General features: G+C 36.1%; 1 protein-coding gene and 1 long non-coding RNA gene across 2 annotated transcripts in view; one reads left to right on the forward strand and one right to left on the reverse strand.

The window, feature by feature from the left end:
- LOC141359296 (sialoadhesin-like) overlaps positions 1-13200 on the reverse strand; it is a 155631-nt gene that overhangs the window by 40839 nt on the left and 101592 nt on the right. The gene's annotated exons all lie outside the window — the stretch shown is intronic.
- LOC141359306 (uncharacterized) lies at positions 6351-8071 on the forward strand. The gene is made up of 3 exons (XR_012365715.1): positions 6351-7013; positions 7364-7422; positions 7711-8071. It is a non-coding gene; the product is annotated as an uncharacterized lncRNA (long non-coding RNA).

The following is a 13200-nucleotide window of genomic DNA, read 5'->3' on the forward strand; positions in this document are numbered from 1 at the left end:
CGAAAATGATTGGGAAGAATCTAAATTAACATGCATAATTAATTGAGTGAAAATTGAATGTTTAATTGACACAATAGGATTCTCTGGAAAACCTATGAAAATGTGTCTGTCAGAACCAATTATGCTTCAAATAGAAGGAAAAACTGTTATAAATCCATTTCTGATGGCACCTCAGGTTCCATTAATTGGAAGGGACATTTTGTGTAAATTAGATGCTACCATCAAAACCACACCACAGGGATTAACATTGCAGTGTCTAACCAAAATAACTAAACAGGAACTAACCCATTTAATTAGACCAGAAGTATATTGGATAGGGAGCTAGGCAGGTATCTAATTCCATTAGAAATGACTGAGACAGGTATACATCAGAAGCAAATAATTTTACACACTCTTAGAAAGGATGTGTTAATTTTTTACACATCATTGTGCGGTAAGCTTTTAACACATTATGTGTAATTTTAACACATTATGTGTCATTTTGTGTTGATTTTGTGTTAAAATATAACACATGTTGTGTTAAGTAACACAAAATGTGTTGTTTTAATAATAACACAGAGATGGGTGAATTCTGGGACAACACAGTTAGTGTGTTGTCCCAGAATCAACACTAATGTGTTGTTTTTAACACATTCGTTCTAAGAGTGCAGGATAGCAGCACAAAGGAGCAGGTAATTGCTTTGTTTAACCAATTGATAAAAGATAAGCTAGTTATCCCCAGAGATGAGAGGGAGTATGCTTGCAATATGTATATGATATTTTGAGAGCACATAACAACAGAGAGGTGTTTGAGAAATTAACCAAACAAGTTTGGAGCAGACTGTATGATATGTGGTTAAAAGTATGAAAATAAAAGATTATATTGGCTAAAACCAGTGTACAATACCTAAAAAGAGTAACCTTTGAAGGGCAAAAATAAATTTGAGACAAACACCACAGTCCCATGCTTGACTATCCATAGCAAAACACAGTGAAGCAAATGATGGCATTTTTGGGAGCAACGGGGTGTTGTAGTTCATATCAGAGTTAATACCAGAATATGCCAGTAGGGTAAAGTAATTTAGGGAATTTAAATGTGAGGACATGGAAAAAAAATCAGACATATGTTGCTATATTGTAGTGTATAACAAAATAAATTAAAGAGATGAAACTGAGAGCAGACTTGGTTTAAGAAGAGATCACACAACTATTTGAGGAAATACAAAAACCAGCTAAAGTAAATGTAATTAAGTGTGCAGCACGCAAAAGGAGATTCATTCATTGACAAAGGTAATGAAAAAGCAGATGAGGAAGCAAAATTAGGTGTGGCAAAACCAGAGTTAGCTGAAAACTATGGCTATGGTAGTGACAAGATCAGGTAAAAAGACTGACAGTGAACATGTGAGCATTTCCGCAGACGTAAATGTATATGAAATCAGAGACATGCAAAACACAGTGTAACAAATTGAAAAGATGGAGTGGCAAAGCAAAGGTGTTGTCAATGTAAAAGGTTTGTGGAGAACAGAGCAACAAGAATTAGTAATACCATCTAGAATGGAGAAAATGGTAATGATGAATGCGCATGGTAGTGAACATTGCGCAAGGGGGGAGATGATAGATAAGATTTTGCGAAAACAGGGTTTTTGGTTTGTCAATATGCAAAAGTTAATTAGCGGATTTTTGTCAGAATGTGACATTTATAGAAATGTCAAACCAGCAGTACACCCAATGCGTCTGTTTCCAAGTGTGGAAGGACCATTTGTGCATCTAGTGATGGATTTTGTAGATATGATCCACCCAATTAAGGAGAAAATGTTTTACATTTTTGAGATGGACAGAAGCTTATCCAAAGTGAACGCAGAGTGCGCAAGCAGTGGCTGGAGCACTTAAGAGGGAAGTGGTCGTAAGATTTGCGCTTCCCAAGGTATTGCAGGCAGATAATGGACCAGGATTTCAGGCCAACCTGTTGAGAAAAGCACTTGCTAGGGTAGGAATAACCCAAAAATTTGGATCAGTGTATCATCCACAGTCTCAAGGGGTGGTTGAGAGTTGTAACGATTTACTTAAATCAAAAATAGGCAAAATCTGTGCACAGACTTAACTAAATTGGGTTTAGGCCTTACCAATAGCGCTCATGGCCATAAGATCTAGTATTAACAGGGAAACGCGTTTATCCCCTCATGAAATGGTAACTGGGAGACCAATTTTTAAAGCTAACCAAAATTTTATGAATTTGGAGCATGAGGAGGATCTAAAAAATTTATTGAATATTAATGAATATTAATGAATATATTGCTGAACTAATGAGAAAACATAAAGCTATTTTGCAGATTGAAAGCAGGCACAAAGAGACACCTGGTGACGAGACTGCAACACCTTTTGCTGTAGAAACCGGAGTGTACATCAAAGTTTACTAGCGAAAGTAGGATGAACCCAGACGAGAAGGACCATATGAGCCCAATTGCTGTTAAGATAGTGATGTGATGAACCATAGAAACTGGATTTGAAGATCACAATGAATGGGTAATGTATGATTATAGCATTTAAGGATATGGAGGATGAAGATTGCATGAATGTTGTTTATTTGTTTCTAATAATGAAAATGTTTTTCCCACCAAATCTAAAGGCTTATAAGAGTAATTATACATGTTTTAAGAGAACCTTTGGAAATGAAGATGTTAAACATTTTACAGATGGGTGGTGCCAAAGAGAAATTGGTGTTACAAATGACAAACAGGAATACAAGGCAAACTGGTTTATAGTTCAGACCACAGAAAGGGCAGACGTATGGTGGATGTGTGTTGACATGAAATTAAGGCCAAATTTGAGAGTAAATTAGAAAGGAAACCTGTACCCTTGTACAATTAATAATGTCATTTGAAATGTTTTCATTACCTGATTTTGGGATCATATATGATAAAATAAGTGTTAAGAGTATTAACAGACAGAAAAGAAATCTGCCTGGTGGATCTTATAATAATAGAGTGTAAATAGATGCCACAGGGGTTCCAAGGGGGGTGCCAGATGAATAAAAAGTGAGAAATCAAATTATTGCAAGTATTGAGTAAATCATTTTCTGGTGGTAAACCCTCAATAAAAATGTGGATTGGATAAATTAATTGTATCACGTTAAGGGGATAACTGCACAATTGGGACTAACCTAACTGATGGCACAACAAAACAGGCTGGCATTAGATATATGGTTGGCTGAAAAGGGGGGTGTTTTAAAAAAATTATAGATGATGGATGCTGAAAATTTATTTTTGATAATACTGCCCCTGATGGGAGCATTATAAGGGCATTAGAAGGTTTGACTGAGTTGTCAAATGAATTGGCTGAGAACTAGATGATCCATTTACAAAAATGATTGAAAATGGTTTGGGAAGTGCAGTACACTGATAACTTTACTGATGTCAGCTGCTGTAGCTGTTGCTATCATTGCATTGTGTGATTGTTGTTGCATACCATGTATTAGGGGTTTGATTGAGAAAACTATCGAAAAAAGAATGGGTAAGATAATGTACCAACGGGTACAAATGAATGAGGACGACGAGGGAGATAAATTTGAGGACAATATCCATGTGTGATGGGGAACCAACGAGGCTCTAGTACCCTCCTCCCTCACACGGCCCTCTACGCGTGCAAAGCGCATGGGTTGAAGACCGTTGAAAGCTGGAAGATGCACCCTACACGTATACATATAGAATTCATGTTTCTTAGAAAGACTCTGTGTGGACTGCCCACCAGAGCAAAACACTCTCATGTGAGAATCATTATGTTACTGGTCATGTTAAACTGGACATAGGGTGTCACTTATACTAATGCATTTATTATTTTTTATTAACATTTATAATTTTTTGTATTTGTTATCATTTATTAATAAGGTATTATCTTTTGCATTTATTATTTTTATTACAAGTTATAATCTTTTATTAGTAATGCAAGTTGCAAACCTGAAGTGTGTGTAAAATAGGGAAAGGGATGGTTTTAAGCATCACTGTCCACGGTGTGATGACAGTGTAACAAGCCTGGTAAGTGACTGATGGTCCAGGAATCTCCTGGGGGTGGAGGTAAAACATCCACCTAGCACGGCTTACCAGAAAGTGAAAATAATTTTTTGAAAAGATGATATGCTTGCTTTTGATCTAAAATTAAATGTTATGTTATATTTTTCATGTTGTTTATCATTACTCTTTTTTACAGGTTGTTAATTATCATTTAAAGGATGACCCATGTAAAATGAATGTTGAAATTAGAAAAGTGACTGAGGGTCTGGCCCGAACTGTCAGAGGTATTTTATTCTTTTATATGTTTTAGTACCTAGCCCGGCTTCTCTTGTATCAGCAGTTGTATTTGCAGGGTGGTTATCGAAAACGTTTAGTTTCCGAAGGGGGGATATATGGTAGAGAAATTTTGAGTGTTTTATCTTACAGATTAGTATTAATGTTTTATATGGTATGCTTTTAATGTGTTTCATGTTTAAGGTCTACATGAATTAAGGTTTAAGTTGTCTCTCTGTTGCTTGCATATGAATGTGTTGTTCCATAGCTGGGCCTGGAGGAGATAAGGGTGTCCATGGTAAGGATAGCAAATAGTTGTATGATGTGTTAGAGAACAAAGACACTGAGTTTTACCACCCATGGAAGGATTTATGTACCAGCTTGGAATGTTATAGAGATAAAGCCACAGCATCACCAAGTTGTCATGAGTTATGAGAAGGAGCTAAGGGGCCTGAAGGTTTTGAGTGCTGGGCATTGGGACAGTACAGAGTGAAAGAAAGGCAGGGCTACTGGACCAATACTGGACCACTATATAATATACTGAAAAACTCAGAACGGGGTCATTGTCATTATCATTTTACCAGGTGTACACCCTATGACCAGTATTGTGTTTCAAGCTGTCTGACACAATTCTTTAATAAAATACTTTGAAGAGAATTTTGCATCTCAACCATCTCTGATTCTCCTGAAAAAATCCACGACAATTCAATAGTGAGGTTAGGGGAGGACAGGAAAGTACAGGGAGGACAGAAGGGTATGGGATCAGCAAAGGACCACAAGCTGGGAATCAAACTCGGGTCACCAAAAGTGCGAAAGCACCACATGTTGGAGCGCTGCCCACTACACCATCAGCTCCAACTACATGAAGGCTTTTCAATACGATTACAAACGGACATATCTAGTGGTGTCTCTCTTTCTTACTCTGTTCTCTATACTATCAGGTAATATCTCATACACATTGAAAACGGTTCATTGTATTATTTACCATTTCATGCATTTATAGTTTAACCAATTCAAGTTTTATTTCAGTGTTGTTATCTCCAGCTTGTCTTTACTTACACTGTCAGAAATATTATGTCCTAATAAGTATTTACATGCCTCAGATGTATTAATATGGACCTTTGAGATACTTATATGCACTGTTTAGGTAAAAATAAAGTTTACTTTTGAAAGGGCACTGCCCCGGTGACAGCTGTACATTTTCTTGTTTGAATAATTAAGGTTTGTACTGACTCTTGTCTTATATCACTGTCTTAATGCAGTAAACAACACTGATGCTTTTCCCAAATGTCCAACAACCACAAAACTGTCATCTACTAAAAAGTGTTCATACCTTGAATGTGTAACAGCAGGATCAATGATGAGAGTCTGAAGTTCATGATGTAGTTTTGTAGAAAGTCACATAAGACCCAAAACTCTTTTCTTATTCCTGAGAGAAAATAAAACATCATTGTGACGCTCAATTCATCAGATAGTTATTACCGTAAAATAAAACACAACTAACATGATTGTTTTTTTAACATTTCAAAGATTAAATACATATACATGTGTATACATACGTGCTCGTGGAGATCTCTGACTTTAACCGGTTTGTAAAGTTGTGTCAATATCTGAAGTTGTGGTATATCATTTAATGATCTGATTATCGTACTCAAGCGGATGTTAAAGAAAGACTCTCCTTCACTTTTAAACACTTTTCATAGCATAAGAAGAAGGAAAGCATTTCATAACATGATTGAATTTTACATAATCTGACAACTATTCTTATCTTTACGTGTAGCTGTTATTTGTTGGAGTGTCCTGTAAACAGTGACGTGTTTACCATTTTGGGGGCCTTAAGGAAAGTCCAAGAAACTGGAGACCCACATGCCCCAACATTGCCTGAAGGGTTTTAATTTGAATTGCACGACAGTAATATTGAGTATATAGAATTAAGTTAGACATATAAAAACAGATTTATTTTATTTTGGACTGCTTAACATACACTCAAAAAAACGATTCCTGGCAATATTAGCTTTTAAGTATTTGGATCATTTAGATTTTATTTAAATACTCGTTTTTTAAAATATATGTAATACGATTTATTAGAATATATATAAATCTGTTCAATTTAAAAAGTATTAGATTTAATCAGTTAAAATGTATGAATATGAATTAAATAAATCTAGCCGTGAAACAAACCAGATAAATTCTATGAGATTGGTTTACATACAAATTTCAGGAAACTGACTTTAGTAGAAGCGGAAATGACGTCTATTCACACTCCAGTCAGGAGGTGGCGCCAAAATCAAAAATAGACGCTACAGCACATGGACTTCGCCATTTTGCATTGGACTGGATCGTCATCTCACTAGTCTACAATCGCCAAATTGTAGGTGAGTAAAGTTAACAAGTTTGATGTGATTATCTTAAATATAATTGTCTGTTGTTTAATTACATGTGTGACGCGTTGCATGTTTCAGAGTAAAATACACCTCACTACACAGACGGTCTGTTGGAAGTTACCCTGCAATGTCTGTTGCTTTTATTGGTTAATTTTTGTGGTTTAATGTTTGAAACCTAAGAAATAAATAAAGTCATAGGCTACTATAGGCTTATCAGAATAAAATAATCATAATCTCTGTGACTTTATTAACAAAAGAATGTTACAATTATACTATGTTGTTGAGTGCATTGTGTGTCTAACTAACACTTTTTTTTTACAGATACAGCATCATTTCCTCGTCTATATGGTGGGACAACCTGCTAGACAGGGTATGTAAGTTATGCTACAAAGATATTGATTTCTGATGCAAAGCTGGATTTTCATCATTCCAGTGTCAAATGATCATTTAGAAATCATTTTAATATGATGATTTATTGTCAATATTGGAAACAGGTGGGGTTTTTTTTTCAATAAATGCAGTTATGATAAGCATAAGAGGCTTATTTCCAAACATTTCACCGGTAGTGTACACACATGCTGGGACACAATATTTCTGAAACAGAAAAATACATACTCTTCGTCTCACAAAGTCTTTATCTGTCTCTATAAAAACTATTATCTACATAAAATATTGTTAAAGAAAATCATTAAATAATGTGGGTTTTTTGTCTTGTTCTAGTTGAAGACATCTGTATCTACCTCAAAGAAGGCATGGAGAGACACATTAAAGAATATGTGGTAAGTGTATGTCAACCTACTCTATTTTTATATCTATTTATTTATATATATGTATGTATGTGCACGTGTGTGTATATAAATATCTTATGGATAACTAGATGTTTAAACAAGGTGATTATCTGTTTTCAGGTCTTTTGATGGTTTTGTGACTAATGTTCTATTATTTTACACATTTGAATCAGTCTACATATTTTAAATATCAGAGTTTGTAAAACAATTTGCCTGCACATATTTGAAAGTTTCACTTTGACTGCTATTGGGACTGATTTTTTTGTTGTTCTTCTCCAGAATTGTGAAATTGGTGAGTTGGGGATTGCACAGACAGTGGAAGTTTTGCAAAACCTACTTGGTGTCACACATGGGTGTGAATTTACTTTTTGGACTCATTTATGCACTTAAACTGAACTACCAGAAGAACATCAGGTGCACCTTTGACCTTTCAAAAAATCCTAATGGAACTGGACTTGATACAACCAAGCAATCACTGAAAGATGCTTCAGTGAATACCTGACAGACACGCTGATGCATCCCCCTCAAAGTGGGTACATTTTTGTACATTTACAAGTGAACTTTTTAACATTAAAGGAATATTGCACTTTCATTAAACAAAAATCCTGATAATTTACTGTCTGTCATTGAAAATGCTTGTCTTTTTTTGTTCAGTCGAGAAGAAATTGTTTTTTTTTTGAGAAAAACATTCCAGGATTTTTCTTAATTTAATAGACCTTATTGGACCTCAACAGTTAAGTTTCAAAGCAGCTTTAAAGGGCTCTAAACGGTCCCGATCGAGGCATGGGGGTTTTATCTATTCAAAAGATTATCATTTTTGGCAAGAAAACTTTTAAAACGCAACAACTTGTCTTGCATTATCCATGTGATACACAGTGTGACATTGTGTACTACGTAATAACGTTGAAGTTTACACATCACAAATGTGAAACGCACATTTGTGGACCATTTAAAATAATAAACGGACACAAAGACTTTAAGTAGTATCATTTCGCATACAACAACATCTGAACACTCCTCTTTCTCCTCGCTTGTAAACGCTGGAGCGGTAGTTTCAATTATGTCATGCTAGCGTGTCACACAGCTAGTGAAAATTTGTTGTGAGTTAAAAGTCCTCTTTTATTTTTATTTTTGAAAATGACGGTCATTTGGCTGGATGGGACCCTTGTGCCTTATTCGGTATAATTTGGAGCCCTTTTAAATCTGCATTGAAACTGTAAACTTGAGGTCAAATAGTCTTAAATTGAGAAAAAATGAATCTTTAACTCAAACTTTATTTCTTCTTGACTGAACAAAGTAAAACATAAACATATGGGGTTAGAAAATTATCGGGATTTTTGTTTTATTAAATTGGAATATTGCTTTAACAATTTTAAAAGTTGAAAAGTTTTTGAAAAATGTAATTGATGTATATCTAACATGTAATTAGAGATGCATGAAAATTATTAATGGCACACAGCCACTCAAAACACTAAGCAATGTGCCAATGTGTGTTTTTTTTCTTACCACCCAATAGGGGTGGGCGATATGACCAAAATCTTCTATCACGATAGGATTCATTTTATATCATGATAACGATATGTATCACGGTAGAGTTTTTTATGTTTTAATAAGGTTTGAATCTTTAATACCATAGAAATGTTCATAATTCTCACAAAAAAACATATACAAGCATAGAAAGAAGATAAAAACAAACAAAACTCAAGCTCTCTGAAGATAAACAGTCAATGATATAAGAATGATAATAAATAATTATGCATGTATGTATAGGCCTATATATATTTTTATTTAAGGTAGAAAAGTGATTTAATCAGGAGTTTGATTTAATCAGGAGTTTGATTCACACGAGTGACGGACAGGAGCAAAATTAGGTAACTTCCCCTTTAAGACCAAAGCCCAGATTCAATACACTTTTACACATGCGCTTTCTCTTTTAGCTGTTTACTTTTTCTTAAGACCTGGTCATGTTTATGAGGATGCTTGCAAAGACGGGAATTTTGACGCATATGTGTATTTAAGGCCAGTAAAGCGGGAAAAATGCTCACGAGCTTAATGAGCAGCGGTCGCGCGACTTGCGCGCTCCTCACAGACAGAAAGAGCAGCGGTTGCGCGACTTGTCCACTCCTGACACACAGAAAGAACGCACGCATACAGATCTGTTGTCTGTGTTTCAATGGCTTAAAATAACTTGAAATACTGAAAAGGCTGAAATACGTGTACAAACGTTACGTTTTCGCGACCACGCGCATAGGAGCATGACGTGGGGATGTAACTTCGATAGAAACGATAATCCAATATCTCTACCGGTTGACAAATTTCTACCGGTTAATTATGTCTACCGGTTTATCGCCCACCCCTACCACCCAATCATTCTAAATTATTATTATTACATCATGTCACAGATTTCTGAAAATGTTAAAGTAATGTTGTTGTCCCTGATTTATGTCTACCTCGAGTTTTACAGGGTTTTTTGTATTTCTGCAGCCTGTTTGCTCAAAATGTTTGCACTTATTTGTGGATTGAGGTTGATTGTGGCTGAAATGTCTGAAACACACTTATTTATTTAATTTTTGCACACATTACGAGGTGTATAAGCCATGGCTATCGTGCTAGTTGTTAGCTGCTCTTTTTTGCTGCCTTATAAGTAATGCCTTGAAGTATTAAATAAATTGATAAAATGTAAAACCAAGTGGTCTGGCTCTTCTTTTATTTTTTGTGGTTTTTTTGTTATAGCATATTGTGATTTAGGAGGGTGAATGGGGGAGGAATATATAAATGGTTTATTAGTAAGATATCTAAATGTAATGCATTTTAAGTGAATTGGGTTTATTAATAAAGAATACATAATCAATTTTTTTAATGCATTTAAAACACATTGGATTAAGTAAAACTATTACATAAATTTTATTGGTTTCATTTACATATATCTAAAAAATATCTATCATATAAAGTTTATTTGTTTTTTTTAGATTAGAAGTATGTAATCCAAATGGATGGAAATGTTACATGTAATCAAAATACATAAATCTTATGAATTAGGCCTAAATATTTTTTTGAGTGTAACATGGTATAAGACAAAAAAATCTTGGTTTAAAAAATAGAAATAGTGCCCATTGTCCTTTTTAAAATGATACAGAATTATTCTCTTTATTAAAATAAAGGTCTTGGTTTAACCTTAAGCTAGTAGTTCTCAAACTTTTTCCACCGGCCTCCTTTTGTACAGAAAAATATTTTCAAGCCCCTCTCAGATCTATCATTTGCTTGCAAATTCCTTATAGGATGTATTTAAAACGCTGTAATTTATACACTACTGCAACTTCAGTCTGTGATCTTACTAAAGAAACTAAATAAGAAAAAAGGTGAAGCATAACAAACTGAACTAACAAACACCAGCAATGAATGTTGTAAGTTGGTTATTGTCTGGATTTATAACGAGAATCACATAACTCTAATTTTTATATTGCAGAAACAAACTTACTGTGACATACAACAAGCATATAGACGACACTGCCTTTAAAAGATGTCTCTTATCTACTTCATCTTTTATGTCTCCAGCAGAAAAAAATCTAATCATTAATCTTCATCTTTTTACTGCTAGTGCTCTTATTCTTGAGCAACAGTCTCAACTCGATTCAAAGGACAGATTATGTTTTATATTTTTATAAACCTGTTCCTTTCATTACTAATAAACTGAGACAGAAATAATCTGCAACTTTTTATATTTACATTACACTTTTGGGGAAACTGAATGTAATTGTTTCTTTGAAATTGTAAAACTTGTTAACAAAAATATTAAATGGAGCTGATAGTAACATATTTAGTAAAGTGTGTGTGCTCGCTTAGTCTACGAGTCCGTAGGGTGTCACATCTGTCAAGTGTGCTCATCAGCGCCCCCCTTTGCCCCCTTGATGTGGTCTTCGGCGAAGCCCACACTGCAGCAGGCTTCGTGCACTTTACCAACTCAGAAGTCCTTGCGAAAGAGCAGTTAGACCAATCAGACGACGGATGGGAGGAGTTCACACTGACGGGCAACTTCTCTTCCTATTTCCTGCGTGACGCTCAAGTCTGTTACACCAAAGTGTGCCATTTGGGAGAGAGCCAATGTATTTCAAAAACAGTATGCGAAAATACCCAAATGACTTACTACTTCCAGTTAGATTTTGAGGTGTGCATACGACGGACACTTCACTATCCCATGATGCCCCGGGAGCGGAGTTATCCAACGAAGAAGAATGGGCGACATCATATTAGGAAATGACGAAAAGCGGCGATGTGGCTGAATTCGCGTTGGTAAGACATGACGTGATGAAGGCGTATGTCACGTGATGTATCAACATGGCGGATGTAGTACGTCCGAATCGCATTCATACTACCAGGATTCATACTAAACACTATCTACTGTTTTAATGGTCAATAGGTACTTCATCTCATGCAGTACGTACTATACAGTATGCGGTTTCGGATGCAGCCCAAGTCCCATGTAAACGCAGTTGTCTGCAGCCGGTTTATTGATTTGAATGAAAACAGTTTTCTATAATAAGCTGATTTTTGATAGTTATTCGCTTATTCTGTGCATGTAAATATACTCAATGACAGTAATGACAGTATATAATGTGGGCCCGCAGCAATAGCACAAAGTTAATGTAATAAGATGCATTATGATAGCAGGCCCGGAGGGGAAAATTGGGAGAACCCAGCAGAATTCCTGGTGGGCCGCTTAACTTTTGGGCCGGTCGAGTTGTTGTGACGTTGTGACGAGCTTCGCATTGTGCACCCTCGAAAAAAGTAATCGGCTGCCACTGTCCAAACAAATATTATTTATAACAACTTGCATGTTTTTATATGCTTGTAAATTTTTTGACTATTAACAGGCCAGAAGCTCTGTCATGCAAACTAAAATAAATGTATTTGATAAACGACTGTAGCTAACATTCACTGAGGTAAAAGTTAATGATATAATAATAATAATAACATTTGTGAATACTCGCATACAGCCTATGCAAATGTCACAAGGTGACGATCTTTAGGGGCGGAACCAAAGTTAAGGAAGTTTGGTTCCGCCCGGAAGTGTTTCCACCCGGGCCGGAAAGGAAGAACACCAGAACTTCCGGTAGCGCCACGGGAGGGAAAATCGGCGAATTAGATACAGCTGTGCCTAGTTAACAGGAGCTGCGATGATTGGAGGACACGCTGAGCAGGCCAGTATAAAAGAACAGTTTAAATCACAGTTAGAGGCTGGTTGTTGATGTTGTATTGAAGTGCTGCGTGTACTCATCTGGTACGCTGCTGGTGGCGGTCCGGCTCTCTTTCCCAGGCTGAAGCGGTATAGTTGGAGAGACATTGTGAACCTTAAAGGTTGAAAAATGAACGGAAAATGTTGTAAACAAAGACACAACACGAGGAGAAGAACGGAGTTTGTGAGTACAAACCTGCAAGTGTATTGTGGAAACGCTGGAAGAGACGCCCTGTTTTGCAGGATTGACGTCGCCTGTTGTGTGGGCCAGAGCAAAGGACAGTGAGACAAATAGTTCACAGTACTCGTGAGTAATAATATTCCTGTGCAGACGCTTTGTATACTAACCTGTCTTTTCAGTGGATACCTCCAGGAGAAGGAGGGCGGCCCTACCCCTAAGATAGCGTGGTGGGAGAGCCGAGGGAATATTCGACGGAAGCTAGTCACAGCGACGAGACCATTCAGCTAGGCCGTATTATTTCACCACCAATCGGACCTGGGCAAAGTGGACGGAGACGGGCGTCCTTTGTGTACAC

The sequence above is a fragment of the Misgurnus anguillicaudatus genome, chromosome 23, assembly GCF_027580225.2.
Source record: "Misgurnus anguillicaudatus chromosome 23, ASM2758022v2, whole genome shotgun sequence".
Classification (NCBI taxonomy): Eukaryota; Metazoa; Chordata; class Actinopteri; order Cypriniformes; family Cobitidae; genus Misgurnus; species Misgurnus anguillicaudatus.